Source organism: Nipponia nippon, unplaced genomic scaffold (genome assembly GCF_047370975.1).
Source record: "Nipponia nippon isolate SJK-2023a ecotype South Korea unplaced genomic scaffold, ASM4737097v1 scaffold_8, whole genome shotgun sequence".
In the NCBI taxonomy this organism is placed as follows: domain Eukaryota; kingdom Metazoa; phylum Chordata; class Aves; order Pelecaniformes; family Threskiornithidae; genus Nipponia; species Nipponia nippon.
In genome coordinates this window covers 17,442,134-17,470,066 of record NW_028262402.1, presented here as the reverse complement: position 1 = coordinate 17,470,066, position 27,933 = coordinate 17,442,134, and the positions used below count along the sequence as shown (strand labels likewise).

The 27,933-nt window shown below is 40.1% G+C and overlaps 1 pseudogene; it reads right to left on the bottom strand.

Moving 5' to 3' along the window:
• Positions 1–17,531: 17,531 nt before the first annotated feature.
• Positions 17,532–27,622, bottom strand: LOC148050459 (uncharacterized; annotated as a pseudogene).
• Positions 27,623–27,933: the final 311 nt, after the last annotated feature.

The following is a 27,933-nucleotide window of genomic DNA, read 5'->3' as shown; positions in this document are numbered from 1 at the left end:
ACTCCTTGTTCTTCTTCCACACTGCCTGCAGCTTTTTTGAAGAGTTCCTCTGAACTAATAGCCCTCTTGTTATCTGGTTTGTCCTTGCTGTGCGTGGTCTGCTGGGGTTTGCAAAATGATACATTTCACTGTAGTTCTTTCATCTTACTCCAAATACTGTATATTGTCTTGGCTGGTGATTCATGTGCAGATCCATGTACTGTAATTTTGTGAACTCTGATTCTGAGCACTGCATGATTTTTGCTTCTCATATCTTTTCTTGTAGTATTTGGATTCTCTAGAGTTGTTGTTCTTCCCAAGTGATAGCCTGGAAGAGGTGACATCTTTGAATGGCTTATTCTGGATGGTTTGCCAAAATTTAATTCCATATTTTATAGCAGCCACACTTGGGCTATTTTGTCATAGATCCAGACTGGGTTAATGTTTCTTGTCTGGGACTTAGCTTTGTAAAATTGCAGCACTGGCTCTTTGGCCTCAGATCATTCAGAGTCTTCTGTGTTCTGTTGAGTGTTTCCTTCTTCATCAGACTACAGTGTTCCCTAAGTGTTGTTCAAGCTGTCTCCATTTTCCCCTACATTTCTGGGTGCCAACTCAAAGGGACTTTTAATTCCCCCATGATTCCACTCATGGTCTGTTTTCTTTCCCCAGTTTATTTTCTTTTTGGTCCAAGCAACATTCAATGATCATTAAGAGTGAAAAGAGAGAGAGCTAATTTCTCCCTTTGGAAGTCTGTTCTAACTTTTTGTTGTATGAAAGATTGCACTAGATCTGTTTGTCTCCTGACTTTATTACAGGTACATGTTCTTCATTGTAGTCTTTCTGCTTTTAGACCTAATGTCTAGGGACATGTTGGCTGTGGCAGATGAGTCTATGCCATTTTCCTGGAAAGCTGGATAAGTACCATCCCTGTAGGAAATAGTTACTAATTTTGAGGGGTCCTTGCAACATCATGGAAATATGAGAAGACAGAGCAGACCCAACAACAGGTTGTATCCTTAAAGCATTTACCTGCCTACCTGTAATTCTTAAAAAGTAATTTATAAATGGTATTTGTAAAAGCCTTTTTCAGACTTTTTTCCGATGCTGACATTTTCACCAAATATGACTTTCAATTGTGGATGACTTGGCCAAATATGGTTGTTATTCATGTAAACAACAAAATGCACTTTCCTGGACTTGTTTTGTCTATACTACTACTAATCTCATCGTATTTCAAACCATTACATAAAATTAGATGATGGAAAATAATTCCTCAAACTTTTTAGAACATTTTGGACTTGATAAATAAGGCTACTGAAAGAGCCAACTATAATTACTATAGTTTATGTTTGCACAAATTAAATTCCCCCACTGTTATATAATCAGAAATGACAGGATAGATTTCATGCAAATCCTACTAAAAATTACCTTCAAGAGAACAGAAAATAGGAAAAATTAATTCAAAAAGTGTGATTTTCAGAATGATATGCCTGAGAAAAAAGCAGGTTAAGAACTATCATAAAAACCTGAAGCATAACAGATTTGTTAGAGTCTGATGAAATAACTAGCATGAATTTTCTCCCTTGCTGAGTGACCTAATAGTGGGCTATTATAAAATAAGATTTGTAATGAGAGATTGTAAAGGACCGATAGAAAATGTCGTTTTGTCTCGACGTTGCCGCTGTAGCGCCATCCAGCGTCACGCTTCGAAAAAAACATCTTCTCCACAGTTTTGAGAAAAACAACCTCGTGCGCCTGCGCAGGGATTAAAGGCGCGAAGAGAGCCGACGCAGGAGCTAAAGGCGCGAAAAGAGCAGAGGCGGGGGCAGCACTTCCGTGGCAAACTGCACGTACACATTTGTGATCTGCGCATGCGTGAGAGCCCCTATGTAAAAAGCACACGTATTGTTTTCCTCTCCTCCCTTGCCCTCCCTACTCCCTCCATTTCTTTCTCCCCTCAAATAAAAGTAAAAGGTTGTACGACATCTGATGGATTCCAGCGTCTTAATCTTGTTCTTGGGATTGTATCGAAACCTCCACCGACATTGGATTGGGACAGAGATGGAAGAGGAGAAGAAAAAATGAAAGTACAAATACAGAGCTAAAAGGTTCAACTATGAAAATAAAGCATGTTATAAAATTATAGATTAACCCCAGTAGAAAATGGATTGTCTCGTTTTGCCATTCAATCCTTTGGTTAATGTTACAAATGAAGAAACATCTTTTTATGGACTAGAACTTCTGTTGGAAGATGTTCCATATCTGCAACTCCAAACCATTCTGGCTACTTATGTTATAATAATCATCTTCGGTTTTATTTATTTTTTGCCATGAAACTTGTTTATCTGTACTGATGGATCTGAAGGCCATGATGCACATGATTCCTCTTATTATGCATGATGCATCATTATTAATAAGAAAGACCAAACCAACGCACATGTGGGTGCTTGCATTTCTGATTCTTGAAGCAGATAATCCATTGTATATGGACTTGTCACTCCTGATTATGGCAAGTAATACTCCTTTGGTTACCTCTAATAATATATTAATTGATACTTTTAATTCACGCACGTATTTCTGTGATCAGTATTCAGGGATTTTTATGTTAGGACAAGATCTGTTAGGGACAGAATAAAAAGTAATACTGAAAATATTAAATAATGTTATTATGTAAGTAAATTGCTCACCATTAACTGGAATTTGGTCTATAGCAGTTCATCTGATATTCTAGATGTGGTGAAATGAAGATAAAATCATGGGGGTAGTCGGGAAACATTAATTAAAAAAAAAGTGATAAAGGGAATTATTTGCCTCTTGAGAATAAAATCCCAAGCCCTAAAGGACAGAAAAAAAGCCAGAAAATAATGGGTGCTAAAGAGCAGGGAAATCAGATCCCTCTTTCTGCCTATTTTATTATATAAGAGTATGATAATTATTAATGTAAAGCAATTTCAGAAAGAATGAATACTCTTTTTTAGCAATGCCATTATTTAATTAATACTATTTAATTCTGCCAGTAATGATGCTTTAGAATTAAAATGATCTAAAAAAGAGGGATTCCAGGTGGAATAAAGTCCAATGCTCAAGGAAGCAAGTCAACCTTTGCTTCTTAGGCTTTGGACTGGAACTTTCTTTAGAAGGAGCTTCTAGCAAATTAGCCTTGTACAGAGTTTTCATACTCTCGTCAAGGGCACCTAGTGGCAGCCATCATCTGCACAGGATATGGTACTAAGTGAGCTATATGTATATTCCAGAATGGAAATGTTTGTATTCTTAACATCATCATCACAAGGAACGGAAAATTTTACTTGACTTCAGTAGGTTTTGGGTTTTATCCTCAGTTTTGAAATTCTCATCACTATTGCAAAGTTATCTTAAGGAACATTTTCGCAGGGCTGTGTCTTCAAAATTTTAAGTCCTAGATAGGTAGAGAAAATAAATAAATCACATAACACATTTCTCCTCTTTGTTTCTTCCCATTAAACTTAGCTCTCTCCATTGGGAAGTCTGGTAGCATTTCAGCTGTGTCTCTGTAGTTTGTGTACCTGGTTCTTAAGAGAACTATAAGTCTTCCATGACAACAAATGTCTCTTTTCTGCATAGAACTAGGAAAATGAATTATTCCCTGTGACTGCCTTCAGAATTATTGGCATAAACACAGCAGTGTAGCCTTTGTACTTTGACTTCAAAGTTTCAACTTCTCTATGTTATCTTCTTTTTAATATATGGCCTTTTCTACCATCTGCTTAGTTTCTTTTTTTTTTCCCCTTCTTTTTGTTTTTTTCCCTGTTTACCTGCAGCCCTCTCCTTTGATAGTGTTTAACTGACTGTCTAGCCCTTCGAGCTATTCTGTCAGTAGTTCATCATACCAGCAATTTCCTTATTACTGAGAGTCTAATCAATCACTGGGCCTTTCCACTGAAATAAAATGTCCAGACTTTTTAAAATTGGGTGGATTAGGTTAGACATTTGGAATGCCTATCTGACACTTAATGAAGTGACCTAACTTTTAAAAATTTCACATACTCCTTGGCTCCCAGTAATTTATTGAATATTCTGATAAGAAGTTCTTGGCTGATGATCTTATGTCTGTCAAAAAACCCCAAAGATAATGATCTGGCAGCAAATCAAGGTAAGGTAGTAAGAGGAGGCCTGTTCATTACTTTGCTTCATTCTGATGTCCAGCAAAATCTTGAGGCTGCTCCTTCTTGTGATCAGACTCCATGTGAACCCGACTGTCAGTTCTTAAAATTTGATACCCAAACCTGAAATGTATAGGTAACCAGATGGCAGTCATAAAATACCATGAAATCCTTGTTTTGTTGCTGAGTGAACAAAATGTCTCTTATTGTAGCTAATGCAGATTTCAGGTAGTGGGCTTCTAAATCCTAACTAGGGTCAACATCTGTAATCCAAAACTGAAATAAAAAGTATCCAAAGCAGAATAGCAAAAATTCTATTCTGGGTGAAGAATCTTTGTTTTTTGACTATCCTATTAAAATGATGTGGAAGATGATGTGGTTGAACAATCTGACAGAATACAATAGATTTGCTTCCGTGTAAGTAATGAAATGTCTTATTGCACCTTATGAAAAGTTTACAAGTATTTTTAAAAAACATTTTGTTTTCTCAAATAGGAAAAGTGACTGTTTATCTATGAAACTATGTATAGGTCTTGTGTTTATTTGGAAATATTAGTTCTACAGGTGAGGTGCTATTTAGCTGATAGTATTTTTTTCAAATTATCATTATGAAGAGAAAAATTATGGGGCTTAAATCTTAAATTTCTGTGCCTTTAATAGAGAAGGCATTAACAGATAAATGAAATTTTTTTTTTCCTAAAATTGTATTTTAACACATCACAGCCCATTGTTAGTGAATTTTGAAAAGTAGCAGTATGGAACAGCTATTTATTATCAGTACTATTTTTGAAAGGATTCACTACAAAAAAAAAAGTTAATCATTAACATCAGTAAGTCTTGCTCTTCATACAACAGTAAACTTGGTTGGGTTATTCTGTAACTTCATTTATATAACCATTTTGGTGCTATAATATAATTCACAGCTGTGTAAATAATGATGTTCATAAATACAAGTCAGTTCATTTTTCATTCAGCCTGCACTTTTTTCATTTCTGTTTGCATGAGGAACATGGATGTATGAGACTAAAGACTCTCCTCTGTTCATATGATTATTAAAAAAGGAAAAGATGCCTTTCCTGATTCCCCCTGTAATCACATAATCATCCTACCACAAATAATTTATAATTCAGCTGTGACACATGTTACCAAGCATGGAACAAAACTTGCCACACACATGCAAGTTGTTTTAAGGTGCTTCTACAGTAAGGGGGAAAAATCCAGTATTGTTGTATTTTTAAGTTTTTGTTTCTTTTCTCCTTTCAGAAAAAAATCTTTTTAGCAATATGTGAAATAATTACAATTGCCATTTTTCTCATTGAAAGTGTTGTGAAGTAATTTAGAGTGACCTAAATATAACACTTTGGACTATGATGATGTCTGTTCTAGAGGCCTGACAGTAAGTCATGTAACACATGGATGATTTTACAGTTTCATGTCTGGTGACTCCAGATGGTGTGTCTGTACTCCAGTGATATGCTATGTGTAAATCATCACAACCAGGATCAATGTACCTCCAAGAGCATTCTTTTTTTTTTTCTGGTTATAGTTATTTATATTTACTTATTAGACCCTTTTCACAGAGTAACTCTGAATTGGCATGATGAGAATTTGCCAGTATTTTCTTTCTTCAACTATGTTGAAGCTATCAGCAAACACTATCCTTTTTTCTGGCTCCTGTAAACTTGCTTCCACATAGGTGATATTCCTATCTCTTGGCAGCATCTCTTGGATTCAGAGACACGCGTGTGCTTGTATACATATACACAGAGTGTCAGAGAGTAGCACCTGGAACTTTGTAAGGAAGCTTGTAAAGGAATATGATCTGCATTAATGTTACTCTGTCAAAAGCAGTTCCACAATGCTTCATCAATCTTAATAAGCTGTAGTGGGTTGACCCTGGGTGGACGCCAGGTGCCCACCAAGCCGCTCCATTACTCCCCTCCTCAGCTGGAGAAGGGGGAAAGAATATAATGAAAGGCTCATGGGTCAAGATAAGGACAGAGAGAGAGCACTCACCAATTACCATCACAGGCAAAACACACTCAACTTGGGGAAATTAGTTTAAATTTCTTACTGATCAAATCAGAGTAGGATAATAAGAAATAAAAACTAAATCTTAAAACACCTTCCCCCCACCCCTCCCTTCTTCCTGGGCTTAACATTACTCCTGAGTTGTCTACCTTCTCCCCCCTGGTGGCACAGGGGACGAGGAAAGGGGCTCAGTTCATCACATGTTGTCTGTGCTGCTCCTTCCTCCTCAGGGGGAAGGCTCCTCACACTCTTGCCCTGCTCCAGCGTGGGGTCCCTCTCACAGGAGACAGTTCTCTATGAACTTCTCCAACATGAGTTTGTCCCACGGCCTGCAGTTATTCATGAACCACTCCAGCATGGGTCACAAGTCCTGCCAGAAAACCTGCTCCAGCAAGAGCTCTCCACAGGTCCTGCCAGGAGCCTGCTCCAGTGCAGGCTTCCCACGGGGTCACAGCCTCCTTCGGGCACCCACCTGCTCCGTCATGGGGTCCTCCACAGGCTGCAGGTGGGTGTCTGCTCCACCTTTAACCTCCATGGGCTGCAGGGGGACAGCCTGCCTCACCATGGTCTTCACCACGGGCTGCAGGGAAATCTCTGCTCTGGCACCTGGAGCACCTCCTCCTCCTCCTTCTTCGCTGATCTTGATGTCTGCAGAGCTATTCCTCTCACATATTCTCACTCCAGCTGCAATTCCTGTGGCGCAGAAACTTTTTCCGCTTCTTAAATATGTTATCCCAGAGGCACTACCACCATCGCTGATTGGCTCAGCAGTAGGTCCATCTTGGAGCCAGTTGGCATTGGCTCTTGTCAGACATAGGGGAAGCTTCGAGCAGCTTCTCACAGAAGCCACCCCTATAGTCCCCCCCACCAAAACCTTGCCACGCAAATCCAATACATAAGGAAACCAAAAAAGAAGCATTACTGTTCAGTGACAGTGGAAGTTCTAATCTCGACTCAGATTTCTAACTGAATCTATTTCCTTCATGGCTGAGAATGTGTTTGTATAACTGCCAGCACCAAAATTGTTTCCCTAATGTGGGAAAATGTAGATCCATGACTGACACAAGACTTATTTGGCCAGACCATATGGATTATCTTACCTAGGAAGTAAAATTTAACCTTTCAAGTAAGAAAGTGCCTTTTTTCGTGATTTATCTTGAAACTGTGCTTAGTACAGATATTGCTGCATTTCTTTGATTGTTAATTTTTGCACAGCAGAGTAGTTTTCCAGTCATGGGCTTTTCTTTCATCAGTATCTTGTAGTGAAGGTCATTTTGACTTTGGCTGTGGTGCTCCAGACTCAAAAGAAACACTGCAGTGTATGTGGTTTTGGTGTGGAGCAAGCTCTGGAACATCCTGTTGCTAGAGGTTAAACATTCAATTGCAAATTGAACTTCCATAAACATTGAGCACCTAAACTAACTTGAAAACTGCAAAATGACCTGTTTTATTCTGGATGATCTGGTTTTTTGTGCACTGATTTTAAGGTATATGTGAAATGCAGTGAGGTAGGTAGACAGGTTTGAAAATTTTAAACTGTGTGGGCTGCTGAGATGATTCATTTTGTGGCAATGCCAGTATTTGCCTTCCTAAGAAATCTCTACAATTCTGTTAAGAAGCAAGATATATCTGGCTGGTCTGAACACCTGCAGGAGATTTACACAACTTTCACTACCTTTCTTGATTCAAAACATAGAATAGATGTTTTTGTTGAGCTCTGAGAATAGATGAGGCTACAGATTTGACCCACTGGAGTCATTGCTCTCTTAATAATGATAGCGTAGGAGTGCAGAAAATACTGTGATTTACTGTGGAGTAACTGGAGTACCCTACAGCCCTGTTTTCATGATTCTCTGTAGTCTTTGGTACAGCTGCTCTGGTCTGGCAAAATAGAATGGATTAGGGATCTCATTGTCCGATGACCAAGAGAAAAGGCTTCAGTACATACAGCAAATAGCTGTTTTTAAAAGATGAATGTTAATTCAAGAGTGACTTTATTGAACTTCAATTTCTGGACACATATTTCCTTGCAACCTAGATAGTGGCTTTTAGTACTGATATTTTCTCTCTCATCAATTAAATAACAGGTTAGTTAATCGAGACTGTATTAAGGACTTAGATATAATGTTCTCACTAAGAAAGCAGTAAGCTAAATCTCAGCCTCTCATTTTTTCTGAAATGAAATAGCTTTCCAGACACTGCCTGTTGCTTTGATTTGCCATGTCAGCATCTTTCTCTTAGGAACAGAGGTGAGGAGCACGGTGGTGGCAACGGTAACTTCCGCAGCTGAGCACGAGGTGACGAGGCTAAAGGGGAGGTTCCTGGAGCCTGGGAGACCTGCGGACACGTTGAGAGATGTGCCAGGAGCTGCCAGCTCTTGTGAGTGAGGCTGATGCGGTGGGAGGCATAGCCAGGAGCAGCCACGGGAAATTTAAACAGCCCCTAGGGAGCGTGGCAAACAGGATGGGCAAACAAGGCATGGCATGTCAGCCAGGGTGTGGCGTGGCAGTTTGCGCAGCAGTTCGCACAGGCAGGGCGTGCAGGCAGGGCGCTGAAGCTCTGCCAGCTCAAAAGGTAAGTTCAGCCGGTGGTCATCACCCTCTCGGAAGGAGCTCAGCTATGGTCTCCACCTGGCACAAGGCCATGTCCTCTACAACCACCAGAGATGATGTGGCAACCCAAACTGTGCTCCCAACAAACCATGCAGCCAGCCAGGTCTCAGGCTGTAGGGAGTGCCAGAGCCTCTCGCTGATAACAGCTGGCAGTGGCGAGAACAGCTGTGTGGGGTGTGACCAGGTGGACGGTCTGCTCAGCTTGGTGGCAGAGCTATGAGAGGAAGTAGAAAGGTTAAGGAGCATCAGGGAGTCTGAGAAAGAGAGAGACTGGTGGACGTGTGCTCTGCCTTCCCTGAGACTGAAACAGGAACAGCCACCAGAAAAAAAACAAGATCAAGGGGATCCTGTATCCTCCCCCCACCAGGCTGAAGGCAGTAGCTTACAGGAAAGGAGTGAATGGAGGCAAGTCCACACTCGGGGTGGCAGGCAAACCCCTGCCTTGCCCAGCTTGCCTTCCCGGGTGCCTCTGTACAACAGGTATGAGGCTCTGGATGTGGAAGGCGAGTCCATGGATGATGTGGATGACAGTCCATCTACAGCAGAGGTGCCACCAAGGTCAGAAAGGCCTACTCCCTGTATCACGACCACCTCCATGAGGAAGGAAAGAAGGGTTATAGTTGTAGGTGACTCCCTTCTGACGGGGACAGAGGGCCCAATATGCTGGGCAAACCCTCCTAAAAGGGAAGTCTGCTGCCTCCCTGGGGCCCGGGTTAAGGACATCACCAGGAAACTTCACAGCTGGCTACGGCGCTCTGACTACTACCCATTATTGATCTTCCATGTAGGTGGAGAGGAAGCTGCAACCTGTAGTCCAAACGCTATCAAGAGAGACTTCAGGGCCTTGGGACGGTTAGTGAGGGAATTGGGAGCACAGGTTATTTTTTCCTCCGTCCTTCCAGTTGCAGGCAGGAACACTGAAAGCAACAGACAGATCCGGTCCATTAGTACATGGCTCTGCGGCTGGTGTCAACATCATAATTTTGGGTTTTTCAACAATGGGATGGCCTAGACGGCACCAGGCTTGCTGGCATCCAATGGGATTCACCTATCTCAAAGGGGGAAGAGCGTCTTTGCTCAGGAGCTTGCAGGGCTCATTGACAGGGCTTTAAACTAGATTTGAAGGGGGAGGGCGTTGATGTCAGGTTTGCCTGTGATAAGGGGTGGGATGGCACGCCATGGTTAGAAGGACAGGGTACTAGCGGGGGATGGGATGCTAGCAGGGGCCCTCAGCCTGTTGATCTGAGGCATGCTGCAGACACTGCAGCACAGTCGAAGTCTTATGGGCATGAGCAGAGGCCTCTTGAGGTAATAGGAGCCAACAGGGAAATATCGGAGAAGTTCCTCAAGGGAACCAAGGGGTGTTCCTCCAAGAAGGTGACACAGCCGCCAGCCCAGCTGAAGTGCCTCTACACCAACGCCACAGCATGGACAACAAACAGGAGGAGCTAGAAGCTACTGTGCCGCCAGAAAGTTATGACCTCGTTTCTGTCACTGAAACCTGGTGGGACGAATCCCGTGACTGGAGTTCAGCTATTGAAGGCTACAGCTTGTTCAGAAGGGACAGGCGAGGTAGGAGGGGCGGAGGTGTTCCCCTCTACGTCAAGAAATGGATAGAATGTGAAGGACTGTCCCTGAAGAATAGCCACGAGCAGGCTGAAAGCTTATGGCTGAGAATTAGAGACCGAGGCAAGAAAGGGAACCTTGTGGTTGGGGTCTACTACAGGCCGCCTGATCAAGGGAAGCCTATTGATGAAGCCTTTTTTCTCCAGCTACAGGAAGCTTTGCACTCACAGGCTCTTGTCCTGCTGTAGGATTTCAACCACCCCAAACATCTGCTGGGAAAGTAGCATGGCAGGCGGTAGGTAATCTAGGAGACTCCTGGAGTGCACAGATGACAATTTCCTAAGCTGGGTAATAGATAGCCCTACTAGAAGGGATGTAATACTGGCCCTGTTGGTCACCAATGGAAGTGAGCTCAGAAGGCTTTGGGGACACCTTATCGCAGCCTTTCAGTACTTAAAGGGGGCTTAAAAGAAAGATGGGGACAGACTTTTTAATGGGGCCAGTAGTGATAGGACAAGGGGTAATGGTTTTAAACTAAAAGAGGATAGATTCAGACTAGATATAAGGAAGAAATTTTTTCACTGAGGGTAGTGAAACACTGGAACAGGTTGCCCAGCAAGGTGGTAGATGCCCCATCCTTGGAAACATTGAAGGACAGGCTGGATGGGGCTCTGAGCAGCCTGATCTAGTTGTAGATGTCCCTGCCAATTGCAGGGGGGATGGACTAGATGACCTTTAAAGGTCCCTTCCATCCCAAATCATTCTATGATTCTATGATTCTATGAACAGAGAAACTAATGAAGTGAGGAAGGCAGGTTTATCTATGAGGAGTAAACATCAAATATCTTAATTTAATCTCAGAAAGTTTTTCTGAAAGCGTACAAAATGGCATCTGCTGCATCTAGAGGTGGAAATGTTCTGTATGTTCTGTGTATAAACATTAAAGGATAGCCCAGGTAGGTAGTACCGCAAAGTTCAAATAATGAGGACAAATCACATGACACAACACAAAACATTATAAAATATCTACCATATGGATATTTGAAACAAGGAGGAGAAGCCTACACTAACATCCTTGTTTAGAAGAATACATGCTAAGTCAAAATATTCATCACTTGAAAGCTTTTCATATTATGCCCGTGTTTTCACCATGACAGGTAATCTGGATAAGCTGCTGCAGAGCGCAGGCTTGCAGTAGTTCACTGGCCCACGTCTGAACTGAGTGCTTCCCAGTCTCAGATTTGTGTGCTCAGCTGACCTGCTTCTCCTCAATTGAGCCAGAAGAGGGTTTACTCCACAATGATCCCCAGGCTTGGCAAATTTTCCTGGGCTGGAGACATAATCCAGAAGGCTCCTGGATAAATGTAAATAAATCCTCCTGTCCAGGAAAAGAACTCATCATAATTCTTAATGTTAAAAAGTTTAAATCCTCTTTGATAAACTCTTGTTTATTCTGTCCTCACATTTTTTGTTTTCACAGAGGAAACCTTCATGGTACCATAGCATTTGTGAAGGAACAAACTTAGTAGTCATAAATCTGTTTTGATGGACAGCCAGTGCCAATGAACAGATTAAATTAAAATTAGTGTATTCATGCTTGGGCTTCTCAGGCAGAAGTTATCTCAGTTTAGCTTAAAAAATAGTGTAATTAAAATATTTAAGATAAGGCAAAAATCTCTGTGGCTATGTCCATGTCTGTGTCCGTGTTCATGTCCGTGTCCATGTCTTTGTCTGTGTCTTTCTCTTTGGGTGTGTATTCAATGGAGTAGGAAGTACCTTATGCAAATAAACAAAATAAAAACCAACCACAACAACAATATAATTTCTATTTTCATTATTGGCTGATGTAGGAAATAGTTCTGTTATTTTGATTATTAAATTTAGTAATTGTACTTTAAATTAAAGATACTATTTTGACTCTGCAGAGAAAACGGTGTTTAGTCCAAAAGACTAGTGAATTACGAACATATATTTGTGTAACACAGCTTTCTGTGAAATTGTGTATACATGACTTGAAACCAGCATAGTTTATAAATGTTTTTCTGTCAGCATCACACAAGACATGGCAAAACTGGCAATTATAAAGAAGCAAAAGATTTTCTTTTTATATGAAAAAGCAAAAAAAAAGTTTCAATTTAGTTTAAATGTTTTGGATTTGGACAATGTATCTTAATAACTCAGACAGTCTACTCCATTAGTGTAGCTATCTGTTTTCTGATTGAATTTGCAATACTTGGAACCTGTTTACAGTTTAAAATCTGATTTTTAGCCTAAGATTTCTTCAGTCCACAGAAACTGTGCAACTAGATGGGGGACAGTCCAGTTTATTTACTGTGCTATTTTGGTTTCAGATGGAAATCTCTTATAATATCATTAGACAATGTGTTTATAACAGGTCATCAGGAAATTACACAGAGGGATTTTAGAAGAACTATTGACATCTTAAAAGTGCATTCTTTTAAGGTGGCAGCAAATAATTACATATATTGACTGTTCCTGTTGTTGGGTTTATCAGTATTTCATACTCCTGAAGATTTGTGAAAATTATGCCCAAAATTTAGTTCCTGTGTATTCCTGAGTAAAGTACAATACTATATAGAGCTCTCAGTTCTTAGTAAGGATTTATATTTATCAGCATCACATAATTTTATCAGCAAAACTAAGTCTGAAATGAGTCCTTAGGAGCTGATCTGCCTGGAAAACAACTTTGAGAGTTGTTATGGAGCTGGACATTAAGGACATTCAGGAGAAGACAGTGATTCACAAGTTGTGAAAGACAAAGAAGCAGGAACATTTCTTTCTCCTGTGGAATTTCTTCCAGAGGGTAGGAAAATGCAGCCAATAGTCCTATGGTGAATCTGAGATATTCCTTTATTAATCAGAGCAAGTAAGCACTGCTTTGGACTCTGGAATACCCCTTAAAGTGATGTCTTGCACTTCAGTACTGAAGTAAGCCTTTTGTTTGGACTTCTCTGCAACATTAGTTTTAAAACAAAGGATTGGGAGAGAAAAATAACTTTATACCTAGTAAAAACACACTATATTTAGCAGTAAACAGCGTGTAAAAGACTACATTTTTTTCTCTAGATGTTATATTCACATAATTAAGAATACCTGGATTTTTTTTTTTTAACTTTGAGTTTTTAGCACAAGTGGTGGGGAAATGTAGCCAAGGCAGCACAGTGAAATTCAGTCTGGCTGGAATTCATGGTGTTTTGATTCCTGAAAGACCAAACAGCGAAATATGGGGAGCATCTATTTTGACTTGTATGATCTAGGAAGTTTTGTGACCTAAAGACTGTATTTTTTTACTGATATTACTAACTTGTCATCTATTCACATGATAGAGGTTTAGGAGTTACAGGACTGTGGTGGCCTGGCCTTGGCTGACTGCCAGATGCCCACCCAGCCACTCTCTCATTCCCTTGCCTGAACAGGACAGGGGGAGAAAATAAGATGAAAAAGCTTGTGTGTCAAGCTAAAGACAAGGAAGTCACTTACGAGTTACTGTCATGGGCAAAACAAACTTGACCTGAAGAAGATTAATTTACTTTATTGGCAATTAAAATAGAGTTAGATGGTGAGAAACAAAGAGAAAAAAATAAAACACCTTCCTCCTCCTCTCCTTCTGCCCAGGCTCAATTTCACTCCTTCATTCCCCACTTCTTCACCTCATCCCTGGTGAGGGGGATGGGGAATGGTGTTTGGGGTCAGTCCATAACAGCTCCTCTCTGCTGTGTCTTTCTCCTCATGCTTTGCCCCTGTTCCAGTTTTGGTCCTTTCCACAAGCTGTGGTTCTTCAGGATAAACCTGCCCCCATGCGAGTCCTCCACTGGCTGCAATGATGGGTCTCTGCTCTGGCATGGTCCTCTCCACAGGCTGTAGGGGAATCTCTGCTTCAGCACCTGGAGCACCTCTTCCCACTCCTTCTCTGACCTTAGTGTCCCCAGGGTTGTTTCTTGCACTTTCCTCCAGTCACTCCTCTCTCTTATGTGTAGTTTTCATCCCTTCTTAAATATGTTTCCACAGAGGCACCGCCATCTTGGCTGAGGCGATCAGCTGTCCCTGTGGTGGGTCCATTGGAGCCAGCAGGAACCAGCACAAGGGCAGCCCTGGCCTCTGCTCACAGAGGCCACCCCTGCAGCCCCCCACTGCCAGCACCTGGGCATGAGCTAAGCATGTGTTATGAACTTGGATTCCTCAGTTGTGAAAGTCTCTATGGTCTTCACTTGCCTGTCTTCTCCACCTCCCTCTTTAAAAGGGACAATCTAAATCAGATTTACACAGCCAGCCCGCACAGCACAGTATAAGGAGTAAGATGAAGTAGGGAACACATACTGGTAGGCAACCACAAGAATGTCAGATGGAAAGAGAGTTTAGAAGATAGGAGCCCATGGTGAACAGGGAACTCTGACACAGTACAGCACATGGAAGAGTGTAGGTGCCAGGTGTGGCAGGGCTGTTGCTAGTTCAATGTGACTCATTGGGCTATGTTGCGTCTTTTAATTGTATTAATAAAATGATACTTATATTGTGCTTATTGCTCCCGTTTGTTACTCCTCTGGCCTTGTCAATCTTACAGTCACTCCTGTTGAGCTATGGGACATGGTACCATGCATAGCTTTATTCATACATAGTAAAGGGCTTCATAAGGGAACTGAGAGAGTGGCCAACGAAGAGAATTCACTGTCTGGATCTGTTGATGTTATTGGCCACCAGAGGTCACTTTTTCAGCCCTAGAGATAATCGTTATCTCCATAAATGTAGAACTCTGATCTGTATGTGTTTCATTATGCCCTGTACGTAAGTTCTCTGACCCACATGTTGTTTAGCTTCCTTCAGTCACTCTCTGCTGAGAATCCTGAAACATTACCAGCCATCTTGAAAAAAAAATGTTGTATGGTTTTTGAATGTTATACTGAAATTTTATATTTTTATGAGGTTAGCACATTCTCTCTTCCTTAAGGAGATAACACATTTTAAAATTTTATTTTCATATAATTTTCATTTAGTCTTTAATTTAATGGTCTGTGTGACACTGTATGTTGCTAGCAGGAATTTATCAGCAGCCTTTACACAGTCTGCGCTAAACAGTCAAACAGACTTTCTGTAACCTAAATTACGTGCTAACAAAGGAGGTTCCTCCACTTTGACTTCTAAATTAAATTTACCAGGAAAATCATTTAACACTGCTAAATCCTGACTTTTTTGAAAGGAGGTTATCTCTTTCAAAGAGGAGCTAACCTTTAACTAACACACTCCACTCTGCTCATCCTCTTTCTACCCTGGAGAAAGGATACCTCATTCACCATGGCTGAGACCAGGATAATTCTCTTTTGTGCAGGTTCCTTTGCAACTGAAGCTGTTTATCCATGAAATGTTAATCTCTTCTCTGCCAGTTTCTGAATGCTAGCTAACCACACAAACGGGGATCTCAGCAACATTGTCTTAGTCTGTTTATAGACTCTAAAAGACAGCCTTGAAATAGGTTATACACAGGCTAAATCTTTTGTTGTAATTGTTGCCCTCATGGAGAAAAACATTTTAATTTGGTATTAAAGTCCAGTTTTATTTAGTCCGGGAACACAATATCATTACGCTTTAATGAGAATTGTGTCATTACTCTATGGCATTGCTATAGACAGAAGGTTTTCATTTATCTAAGGTTTTCCATAGCTTCATGTCTTTGAGTTTGTTTTACTTTTACAGGGTACCTCTATATTTCCGGTGCTTGTAAAATTTTGGGAAAGAATTAGACTATTGTTTTAGTATTTTACTCCAAAATTCTGAGAGTATTGTTTTTACAGAGACACAAATTTGAGGTTTTAAATAGCTGCAGTTCATGTGAATAAACCAAGCAGGTAGGAATAAAATCAGTGTTCACAATTTCTCTTAAAGCCTAGCAGATATTTGCCATGGCAAGAGTAAGGAACATGCATGAGTGTTTGGGCATTGTGCTCCCAGTTGTTGCCATCTGTTAGCAACAGCAGCTGCTTGAAAAGGGGGCGGCAGAGAGTTTACTGGCATTAGTGGAAGTTATATTGTGAACAGAGTGCTTCGGCTTGGTTTCCCTTGTGTACATAATGGAGTGAAATAGACGACTATGTAGATGGCTTTAAATCCCAGAAGAGTGTCTGAAGTGAAGACACTCAGCTGAACCGCTTGTCTGGCTGAGAGGAAGAGGTGATCTCTGAGTGGTACTTGAAGCCCTTTCTCTCAGTATTATTGTTACACAGAGCATTTATTATCTAAATCTGCCTCATTGCTGTCAAAATTAGCATGCTTGCTCATGCTTCTGAAATTCTCCATGCTCTCCCTCAGGGAAAGGAGATAGAATTACGTGATATGTGTAAACAGGGATTAATTTAATCTTCAGCCAAATCCACACATTGCCGTGCAACTGAAGTTTGCATAGGATTATGAAGGCAATATAATTAGGTACAGTTAGACATCTTGCTTTTTAAAGCTACTTATAGTTCTAGGGATTTTTTTTTTACAGATAAATTCATCATGTCTCCTGATTCAACATTAAAAAGAGATTAAGAAAAGAATCAAGTTTACATTATATTGCATATACAATGGGAAGAAAAGTTGCTTAGCATCTAGGAAAGGGAGTGGAATTTATGTGAATCTAAAAGACATCTCAATCCTCTCTGCAAAATGGCAATTGTTTTGCCCAGGGACATATGTTGAAACAATGTTCATAACTTGGGACATCTTACTCGTTTTGATTCCTAGCACAGTTCATCATTTGATCGAATGACATTTATTCTGAAACAGTATATGAACTCCAGAATGGAGGAATGAAAAAAATACCAAATAAAATCATTCTTCACACTCCCTGCCAAAACAAAAAAAGCAATCATAACCTTTGCATGCTAAAAGGGGCTGAAAAAAAATAATAGGGTATAGTATGTGATACTCTGTTATACTTTAGTCTATTATATCTAAGCCATTTCCATCTTAATTTTAAGCTATGTTTGTTTTGTTGTTTTTCTTTTTAAGAAGAGAAAAGAATAAAGTACATCTGTTTTGATAAAATTTTAGCTTACAGTTACCATAAATATTAAGCAAAGGAGTGTCATTCATCTTACCTCCAAGTATCTAAAATCCTTCAGAATTCAGACGTAAGTATGATAGGACTTGGCTGGAGGGTCACATCCAGAGGGTCGTGGTCAATGGCTCAAGGTCCAGATGGAGATCAGTGACGAGTGGTGTCCCTCAGGGGTCCATACCGCGGCCAGTGCTGTTTAATATCTTCATCAATGACATAGACAGTGGGATCGAGTGCACCCTCAGCAAGTTTGCAGATGACACCAAGCTGAGTGGTGCAGTCGACATACCTGAGGGACAGGATCCCATCCCGAGGGACCTGGACAAGCTTGAGAAGTGGGCCCGTGTGAACGTCATGAGGTTCAACGAGGCCAAATGCAAGGTCCTGCACCTGGGTTGGGGCAATCTCCAGCATCAATACAGGCTGGGGGATGAAGGGATTGAGAGCAGCCCTGAGGAGAAGGACTTGGGGGTACTGATAGATGAAAAGCTGGACAGGAGCTGGCAATGTGCTCTTGCAGCCCAGAAGGCTAACTGTATCCTGGGCTGCATCAAAAGAAGTGTGGCCAGCAGGTCGAGGAAGGTGATTCTGCCCCTCTACTCTGCCCTGGTGAGACCCCACCCAGAGTACTGAGTCCAGCTCTGGAGTCCTCAGCACAGGAAGGACATGGACCTGTCAGAGAGGGTCTGGAGGAGGGCCACAAAAATGATTGGAAGGTTGGAACACGTCTCCTATGAGGAAAGGCTGAAAGAGCTGGGGTTGTTCAGCCTGGAGAAGAGAAGGCTGCGGGGAGACCTTATTGCAGCCTTTCAGTACTTAAAGGGGGCTTATAAGAAAGATGGGGACAGACTTTTTAATGGGGCCAGTAGTGATAGGACAAGGGGTAATGGTTTTAAACTAAAAGAGGATAGATTCAGACTAGATATAAGGAAGAAATTTTTTTCAGTGAGGGTAGTGAAACACTGGAACAGGTTGCCCAGCAAGGTGGTAGATGCCCCATCCTTGGAAACATTGAAGGACAGGCTGGATGGGGCTCTGAGCAGCCTGATCTAGTTGTAGATGTCCCTGCCAATTGCAGGGGGGATGGACTAGATGACCTTTAAAGGTCCCTTCCATCCCAAATCATTCTATGATTCTATGATTCTATGTCAGTTCATGTTGGCATGGGGGATAAGATATGCTCTTGCCTGGGGTACTAAAACGAGAACTGCAATGAAGCAACACAGGACAGCATGGAATTTCAAACAAGGGAGATTGCATCCACATAAAGATTAATTCAGTAGAAAAAAGCTTCATTCATTAGGAGAAAACACTTTCAAAAAAGGAAGTTGGGTAGTATTCAGGCTCTGTGATAACTGAGACTACAGAATTTACTAATCTAGAGTCTGAAATGTCATTCAAAGGCTTAATGCAGGCAAACCTTTAAAACATGAGACTAAACATTAAACATCAGATTGCCATAAATTTCAATGCCTTAAGCCTTATTCAAAGCTAATTGTTGGTTGAAAGGTTCTTATTTACTTCTGTGTCTCTTATGGTAGGCCTTTGCTTGCTGTGTCAAGGCCCTGTATAAAACCTTGGGATGCTGACTGACAGTGCAAGTTAAATCCATGTTCAAAGTTGACTTCTTCTGGATGGCAATCGCCAGCCAGGGACAAAAGGTCTTCCAGCCAGAGGGAGATTTTCTTGTTTGTAACAAGCGATCATGATCGCTGAAAAGGCTTCCATTGACAGATATATCTTCTGTCTCTATACCCTAAAGACATCCAGGAGAGTTTCTCAGTAGACTCATTTAAGCTTGAGAGTTGTGTTCAACATATGTAAGCATACCTGGGACATATATGGGACAAAACACAGAATCAATAAAATCCCAAAAAGCATTGTCCAGAGTAACATGCAGATCAGGCAGCAGGACAGCAATCCACTCCCTTCTCTGTGTTGAAACCAGTTTTGCATACAAGGTGGGTTAAACACCTTTAGAGAGTAGAGCTGCAGTCTTCATTGTCATACTTACCGAAAAACATTCAGATGTCAGAATAGTCTCTCAAGTTAATTTTGGTACGCAGACTTTGGGATCAGGAGGCAAGTAAGATATCTTCTTTTTTTTTTTTCTTTTTTGAAATTTTATTTCAAATGTATTTATTTATTTATTACATAATGTTATTAAATAGATATTTAAATAAATTTTTTAAAATTACATCTATTTATTTTAAAGTTCTCTCTCAAACTGTGTTGTGCTTGATTAAGTAATATATAGACTGTAAATCTGCTATTGAAAATTACCATGTGTTCCTTGACATTCACGCTAAACCCTGTCTGAGAGAGGGTACTTATTTTCTCTGGCATGATGGCTCAGTGCAAAAGCACAGGACTGGAGGAGACTTCCTAGGTCATCAGTTTAAATCCTTTGATATCACAGGCAATCACAGTCTATATTTCAGTATAATTATTACTTTTTAAAAGAAGTTCTGTGTCTCATTCTCACTACTTTTACTGAAAGATCACTTCACAATCTCATTCCCCGGAGGATTACAGAAGTCCCAGTTTCAATTTATTCATTGTTTATTTATCCCTCCCATTGTATTCATAAACATCTGTTGTATCCTTCTTAGCCTTTGTTTTGCTACCCTAAACAAGCTGTGCTCTTTTACTTGCAAGTAGGCTCTCTTTCCCCTCAGCAACTGAGACTGAATTCATCTTTCCTGAATATAGTATCTAAAATTATGTCTCCCCAGTACTTTGTAGAATATCTTTAATACTTCCATGTCTTTGCTAGAAATATGTTATCTGACACAGCTTAGGACTGCATTTGCCATTTTCTTATCAGCACTTCAATCATTCTGCATTTGATTAGTGTAGCTGTGCTTTCTTGTCTGACATTTTTAACTGATGAGCTTCCAGCTTCTGGAATAATTTTTTATTAGTCACAAAGAATGGAACTTTGCATTTTGTACTGCTTACTTTCATCTCGTTTCTACTTCTGTTGTCCACGGGTTCCTTCAGGACTTTCTATATCATTCCAGTCCTCTGCAGAATTCAAGCTGTTTGCTTCTTGACATCTTGAAGATTCACTAGGACACTTCCACTTGATATTTGTGAAAATAGCGAGTGAAACCAGTCTCATGACCAGCTTCTTTAGTAACACAAAGAACCCTAGCCCAAACCTGTTTCTTACCAGGTGCTTACCTACTGTACAGTTCTTCAGCAATTCTTCCTTACTTTCACTAAGTGATCTCATAAATACTTTTCCAGTTGACAGGCTAGATTAATTTCATTTTCTTCATCTAAAACACAGATTATCAATACATTAGGCGATCTACCTATGAAAAATACAGAATGCACATTATCTTATTTTTAATTTGTCTGTATTTAATTAGAAATTGCCTCCACTTTTGTGCTGAGTTCAGACTAATGAGACTGCAGTTACGAGCAAAACAATAAAAGAATTCAAGTTTTTTCTTACTTTCAATAAAAGTCAGAGACATTTTTTTTCATTGATTTTAGGAGGGTCAGGCCTGAGTCCTAAATTACTTCATTTTTTTGAATTGAGGTGTTAACTTTGGATTTCATGTGTCTCAGTCTCATTCCTTCTCAAGGCTAGTTTTGTCAGTAATATGATAGCTTTAATACTAATCCTAGAATTCAAGGCCAGATATCAGGCAGATGAATTTTCCTCTGTTACATGATTACTAACATGGTGTTCTGTTGTAGCAAACTGCTTTTTCTAAGCATCTGAGTCTTGGCTCACAAGTTTCAGGAGATAACATTAACACTGTAGGTACTGTGGAAACACATAGAGAATCAACATATTTGACAAAGTTTTCACAAGAAGCTTCAAGAAAACCCATCTTAGTTTCCTTTGCTAATAACACACATATACTATTCTAGAAGAAGATATAATGATTTTACAAGTCGAAAAAAAATGATTTTTTTTCCCCTAAGTCCAAGACTAGAGTGTAATAGGTTGGAGTTTCTTTTCCTGTTTGACTTTCTCAGCAATTTAGATGTCATGGAGATATAGAATCATAGAATCATAGAATGATTTGGGATGGAAGGGACCTTTAAAGGTCATCTAGTCCATCCCCCCTGCAATTGGCAGGGACATCTACAACTAGATCAGGCTGCTCAGAGCCCCATCCAGCCTGTCCTTCAATGTTTCCAAGGATGGGGCATCTACCACCTTGCTGGGCAACCTGTTCCAGTGTTTCACTACCCTCACTGAAAAAAATTTCTTCCTTATATCTAGTCTGAATCTATCCTCTTTTAGTTTAAAACCATTACCCCTTGTCCTATCACTACTGGCCCCATTAAAAAGTCTGTCCCCATCTTTCTTATAAGCCCCCTTTAAGTACTGAAAGGCTGCAATAAGGTCTCCCCGCAGCCTTCTCTTCTCCAGGCTGAACAACCCCAGCTCTTTCAGCCTTTCCTCATAGGAGACGTGTTCCAACCTTCCAATCATTTTTGTGGCCCTCCTCCAGACCCTCTCTGACAGGTCCATGTCCTTCCTGTGCTGAGGACTCCAGAGCTGGACTCAGTACTCTGGGTGGGGTCTCACCAGGGCAGAGTAGAGGGGCAGAATCACCTTCCTCGACCTGCTGGCCACACTTCTTTTGATGCAGCCCAGGATACAGTTAGCCTTCTGGGCTGCAAGAGCACATTGCCAGCTCCTGTCCAGCTTTTCATCTATCAGTACCCCCAAGTCCTTCTCCTCAGGGCTGCTCTCAATCCCTTCATCCCCCAGCCTGTATTGATGCTGGAGATTGCCCCAACCCAGGTGCAGGACCTTGCATTTGGCCTCGTTGAACCTCATGACGTTCACACGGGCCCACTTCTCAAGCTTGTCCAGGTCCCTCGGGATGGGATCCTGTCCCTCAGGTATGTCGACTGCACCACTCAGCTTGGTGTCATCTGCAAACTTGCTGAGGGTGCAGTTGATCATTATATTATACATCATACCCCTCTCATTTGTTATGGTCTATTTTTGTTTCCCCTGTTTCTCTTGTGGTTTTGTTTCTTCAGTATAGATTAAGTTTTGATTCAATAGCAAGGGTCATTATTCTGTGTTTATCTTTCACTGGTTCTATGTCTACTTTTTTGCTTTCTGGTCGTCCTTGGAGAAGTATTACACAGTCTCTGGAGGTGACAAGTCAGCAAGTTGAAATGTCAGCACAGCATCTGCTAAAGAAAATAAATAAGTACAGAATACATACCCTGACTGTGGGAGTCAAACTTCATTTTTTAACTGCCTTTGGGCTACTTACAGTGTGCTGCAAAAAATGGAAGCAGAACTGTGCTTTATGTCACTGCTTCCCTTAAAATCAGATCTTTGCTGCAATGTAAACATAGACTTATATACAATATTTATGGGAAGCTATCACTTGAAGATATATTGTATCATTTATTTTAAAAAAATTTCATATTGTTGCTCTGTTTTTGAATTCCAGATTATGTATATGAGTTTAATCTCATAAAGCAAACCGGCCTTCCCTTCCAGCTCTCCCTTGGTTTTGTTTTTGGATTTTGGGCTGGTTTTTTGGTGTGAATGTGGTGAGTTTTGACACTTTATTTTTCCTTACAGCTCTTGCATGCAATAGTTCGGAGAAATGTTGAACAAGGAAGTGAAACAGAATGACCAGAGATCCTTGATGTGGCAAGACTTTATGTCCATTTTCTTCCTGTTTCAACCAGTTTCACTGTGGAAAGGATTTCCTGGCTCTTCCTCAAAGGCAAGTTGAACAGCACAGTAAGTTCTGTTTAGCACAAGAAGAGATTTTTCTTCCACTGTGTAAGGCTTAACATTTGTGTTCTGAAAAAAGTTGCTACAGCAATATTGAGAAAACTAAGGCTGAATTATATAAAAATAAGAAAAAACCATTGCTTTTCTTTATTTCTTTAAGAAAAAGTGTGGCATTATGGATAAAGAACAAAGTATTTATTCTTTTCTTCAGAAAACTTTTTTTGCTAGAAGTGTACACTGTTTTGAAAGGATGTGTGAGTATCTCACGTCACATGTAGTTTTACAAGATCAGCCAATAATGTTGTCCAGGTGGAAGCCTGCAATATTATGATTAGACATATTTCTCTCTTGAGAGTGGAAGAATGCCTGTGTTTATAATATTATCATCTTAGGTATGTGTTTAGTACAATATCCTCATATCACACTGAGGACGTCTTTCCAGTTGCAATGGGGGTAGTTGACAATGAGGGAAAGGGGAAGTTTGTCAAAATGAGTATGTATTTAAGAAACTTACTTCTTAATCAATATGATACTCATATTTCTTCAGCTACAGTAATGATAGTGGCTATTGATTTTGGAAAATAAATAGCTTGGTCCTGTACCAAATTGACATTTTCTAAATTTAGTTGATTCTGACCTCATCAAATGTATTAATTGTGGAAATTATGGAAAATTTATCTTATTTTCTGTTTTCAGCTTCATTTTTTTTCCCATAGGCTTAGATGTTACACTAAAAATGTCAGCAGACCTCCTGGAGGCAGAAAGTGAAACTCATTTCAATTTCAAACAACATTAATTCTGAGTGAAATCAAACTTATTCTCACATTTATTAAGACAGGCAAGTCCTTGTGAAAAATTGCAGATTTTTAATAAGGGCATTTTCAGTGGTTCCATTCCATTCTGACAAACTCATAAATCAATTGCTGTCTTTCAGCCATTACAGATTTATCAGTTCATGTGAGTAAATGTGACAGCCGAATACTACTGAAATCCATACAGCAATATGTCTGTTACCATGATAAACGCAACTTGGCCTCAAAGATGCGTTGTTTGGTTCCTTGAGGCTTTTGGGTTTTGGTTTTGTTTTGCTTTATTTTATCCTTGACTTAGACTATAGGAAATAAGAGGAAAAGCCTAGCTTAAACAATATTTTGCACTCTCCTCTCTGCTTCCGACAGTACAGTCAATGATAAACACATTTTCATCATGACAATATCCCCACATTTTCTTTCAGTTAACACTTAAGACAGAGAGGAAAATATAACTTTTTTTTAAGACATTCTTTGCAACAGATAGAGGATAAGCATTATTCACTTTTAATATTCAGATAAAAATCCCATCCAAGTTCATCAGCATCTGTAGAATTAACCATATTTGTAACATATGGACTTTCCTTTTTTTGTAGCGACAACCACATGGCAATCATTTTATGTATAATGTAAGGCTACCGTATTCACTAATGGCATGCTCTAAGTGATTTATTGGAGTATATACAACATTCAGTACTCACAGTCTCTGTGGGCTAATTAAAAATATCAGATTTTATGGAAGGTGCCTTGCTGTTTATTTTGTTGGACTGTAAATTGTGAGAATGCTTTCAATAAATTATACATGCCCACAGCAGGAAAAAAGTGCAGAAAAATGCTAATAGAGGCGCAATCAGACTAACAAGGGGAACATTCAAGGTCCATAATTTTGCATTGACAAAATTCTTTGGAAACTGAATTTTGAGAAAGTAGAGACGGAACAGTGAGCTTATTTGAATGTTTCCAAATTTATGACAGCATCCAAATACAAATCACTTTTCAAGGCTGCTGAATAGATATTTAGGAACATTCAATAGTACTAATTTGTGTCTATTATTTCTTACTGCCACTCATGTAGCTCAGTAATTTAAATGCTGAGTAACAGTTTCCCTCCTCAATTCTAATGATGCCCTTTATAATCTTCTTTTTAATACAGTGCCTGAACTTTATAACGGTTGTTAGCTGCCAAATGCCAGTCCATTGCCAGATGTAGCAATGGAAACCCTGTTGTTTTATTCATTCTGTTAGATAAAGTAGTTGTGGACCAATAAGGTTGTTAAATGTTCGGCTCCTGTTTTCTGTTTATTAAGTAAAAAAAGGGAATAAAATAAATCCAATAAAAACAGCATTTCTAGCCCAATCTCCCACTGATACCAGAGCAAACCAAGGTCTTCTTATTAAATTTAGAGGAAGAAGAATCCAATTAATCACCTTTTACTTCTATAGAAAAGTCAACCTAAAAAAAATTTCATAGATAATGTAACCTGGTAGCAAAGATACAAAAAATAGTTCATAATGGTAAGCTGATGCAGACTTCACAACATTCAACAATGCAGCTTTCACCCAGATCAACAATTTATGTGCACTCCCAGTTTAAAATATAAATCCTTTTCTTTACAGGGAAAGCTTGACAAACTATGGAGTTTTATCCTAGTATGAAATCACGTTGGCAAACTCTGTTATGCACTGATATTTGCATTACTATGGCTGCATTGATGCAATAAGTGCCTTGAAGCAGACAAAAGCTTTAATATTAAATTCAATGGAAGAGATTGTTTTCTCTTTCAGTAAAACTTACTTTGGTGCTGCAGGGCTACATAACTGTGGAAGGTTTTTCTGTCTACTCTATGCTGCCCACATTAAGACTGTTTTCACACCATTTGTGTGTGTAACGTTGGACTTTCCTGTAATGCACACAAGCTACTAGACTATCTCCTAAGATGTCATAGTTTAACCCCAGCTGGCAACTAAGCACCACACAGCCACTCACTCACCCTCCCCACCCTCCCTAGTGTGATGGTGGAGAGAATCGGAAAAAAAAAAAAGTAAAACGCACGGGCTGAGATAAAGACAGTTTAACAGGGCAGCAGAGGAAGAGATAATAATAATAATAATAATAATAATAATAATAATAATAATAATAATAATAATAATAATAATAATAATAATAATAATATACCAAATGAGTGATGCACAATGTAATTGCTTACCACCTGCTGACCGATGCCCAGCCCGTCCCCAAGCAGTGATAGCTGCCTCCTGGCCAACTACCCCCAGTTTATATACTTAGTATGATGTCATATGGTACGGAATAGCCCCTTGGCCAGTCTGGGTCAGCTGTCCCTGCTATGGTCCCTCCCAGCTTCTTATGCACCTGGCAGAGCATGGAAGCTGAGAAGTCCTTGACTAGTGTAAGCACTACTTAGCAACAACTAAACCATCAGTGTGTTATCAACATTATTCTCATCCTAAATCCAAAACGCTGCACTATAGCAGCTACTAGGAAGAAAATTCACTCTATCCCAGCCGAAACCAGCACATAAGTATAGCTACTCCAGGCACCACTAAAGCCTTATTCCTTAGAAATAACTGTGCTCTGCTTTTCTTGCATCAGCCTGGAGGGTGTAAAGAAAACATATTTCTTCTCTCCAAGATCCTATCTCCAGCTAAAACAAGCACTCAGCCAATCTCTCACCTCTCATTTAATTTGAATGTTCTCTCTGTAAGAGAGAAAAAAAACACCCATGTTTTTTTTCTCTCTGCTGCTTGGTGGGTTGGTAAGAGGAAGACTCTGTGGTGATGACAGGGAACAGCCTCCTTGAAAATGAGAGCTGATTATTTGGAGGAATACAGAAGAAAACAGAAATCACCTGGACAAGAACTGTATAACATTCAATGGCTAGAATAAGAGCAAAAAGCTCATGAACCATAAAAATGCATTGCTCAATTCTTTCCATAGTTGTAATATAGTGCCTGAGTAATTTAATCAGTGCTTATAGGCTTAGTTGTGCCCTAACACAGAGCTAAATGAGAAGACCTCGGCGGTGTGGGAACTCTTTGTTGAGCAGGCAGGCCTTGAATCTTGTCCTACATCTGTCTTCTTGGAGTGCTCAGCCTGAAGAGTGCTAAGGGAACTTTAATATCTTTAACAAATGGTTTAAAATGACCTCACATGCCAAAACATTTGGTGCGTGCAGCAAGAAATGTCCACTACAGCTTAAGAAACTTCAGCATGAACACTTGGTCTCCTGGCTGCTCTTCTCAAGCTCCTGTGGGCAGGCAAGTAAACAGACAGCTGACAGCATTGCCGCATTCCCCCAACTTTGTTCTGAGTGAATTGGGAGGCATGGGGGGGAATAAGTGGCTATAGCCACCAATCTGGCTGTCACCCTGATTGCAGTCTTTCTTTCCCAGGTTTTGCATGGGCTGCTAGCCCAATGGCTAGGTGTGAACAGTCTCATTTTGCAGCTGAGGGCCAAATAAACTTCTCTACAGAAGGATTATTCATGAGCCTCATTGGATAGGAATATGAAAGGGAGAGGAGGTTTGTCCTGACCACTGATCTGTAAGGGAGTCTTGCAGTTACTTTGTTTAACATATATGTTACTTACGGGTATCCCAAGAGTCTTTGTGCAAATCTGGATCTCAGTTGCCACTTGTTCCAGACTGTACGTTGCTATGTAAACTTTACCCATGCCCAAATATCAAACCATACCCCTGCATTACCTCTTTAAAAAGCAAGGCACTTACCATTTGACAGCTCTGTTTCCAGACCTTGGGTTGCTTTGACTGTCTTTTTTATTCCAGTCTTATGCAAGTCACTGATCATAGGTGTCCTTGCTTATGACAGAATAATATGGTGTAAAAAAGATGAAACAGCAAGCACGAAGGAAATATTGGCTAATGATACAAAGGCAAATTCATAAGCCTTGAAAACCATGTCTTTACTGTCCAGAATAATCTCATAAGGTCTTGCTGAAATATTGAAAATTTGGGTCCAAATTTC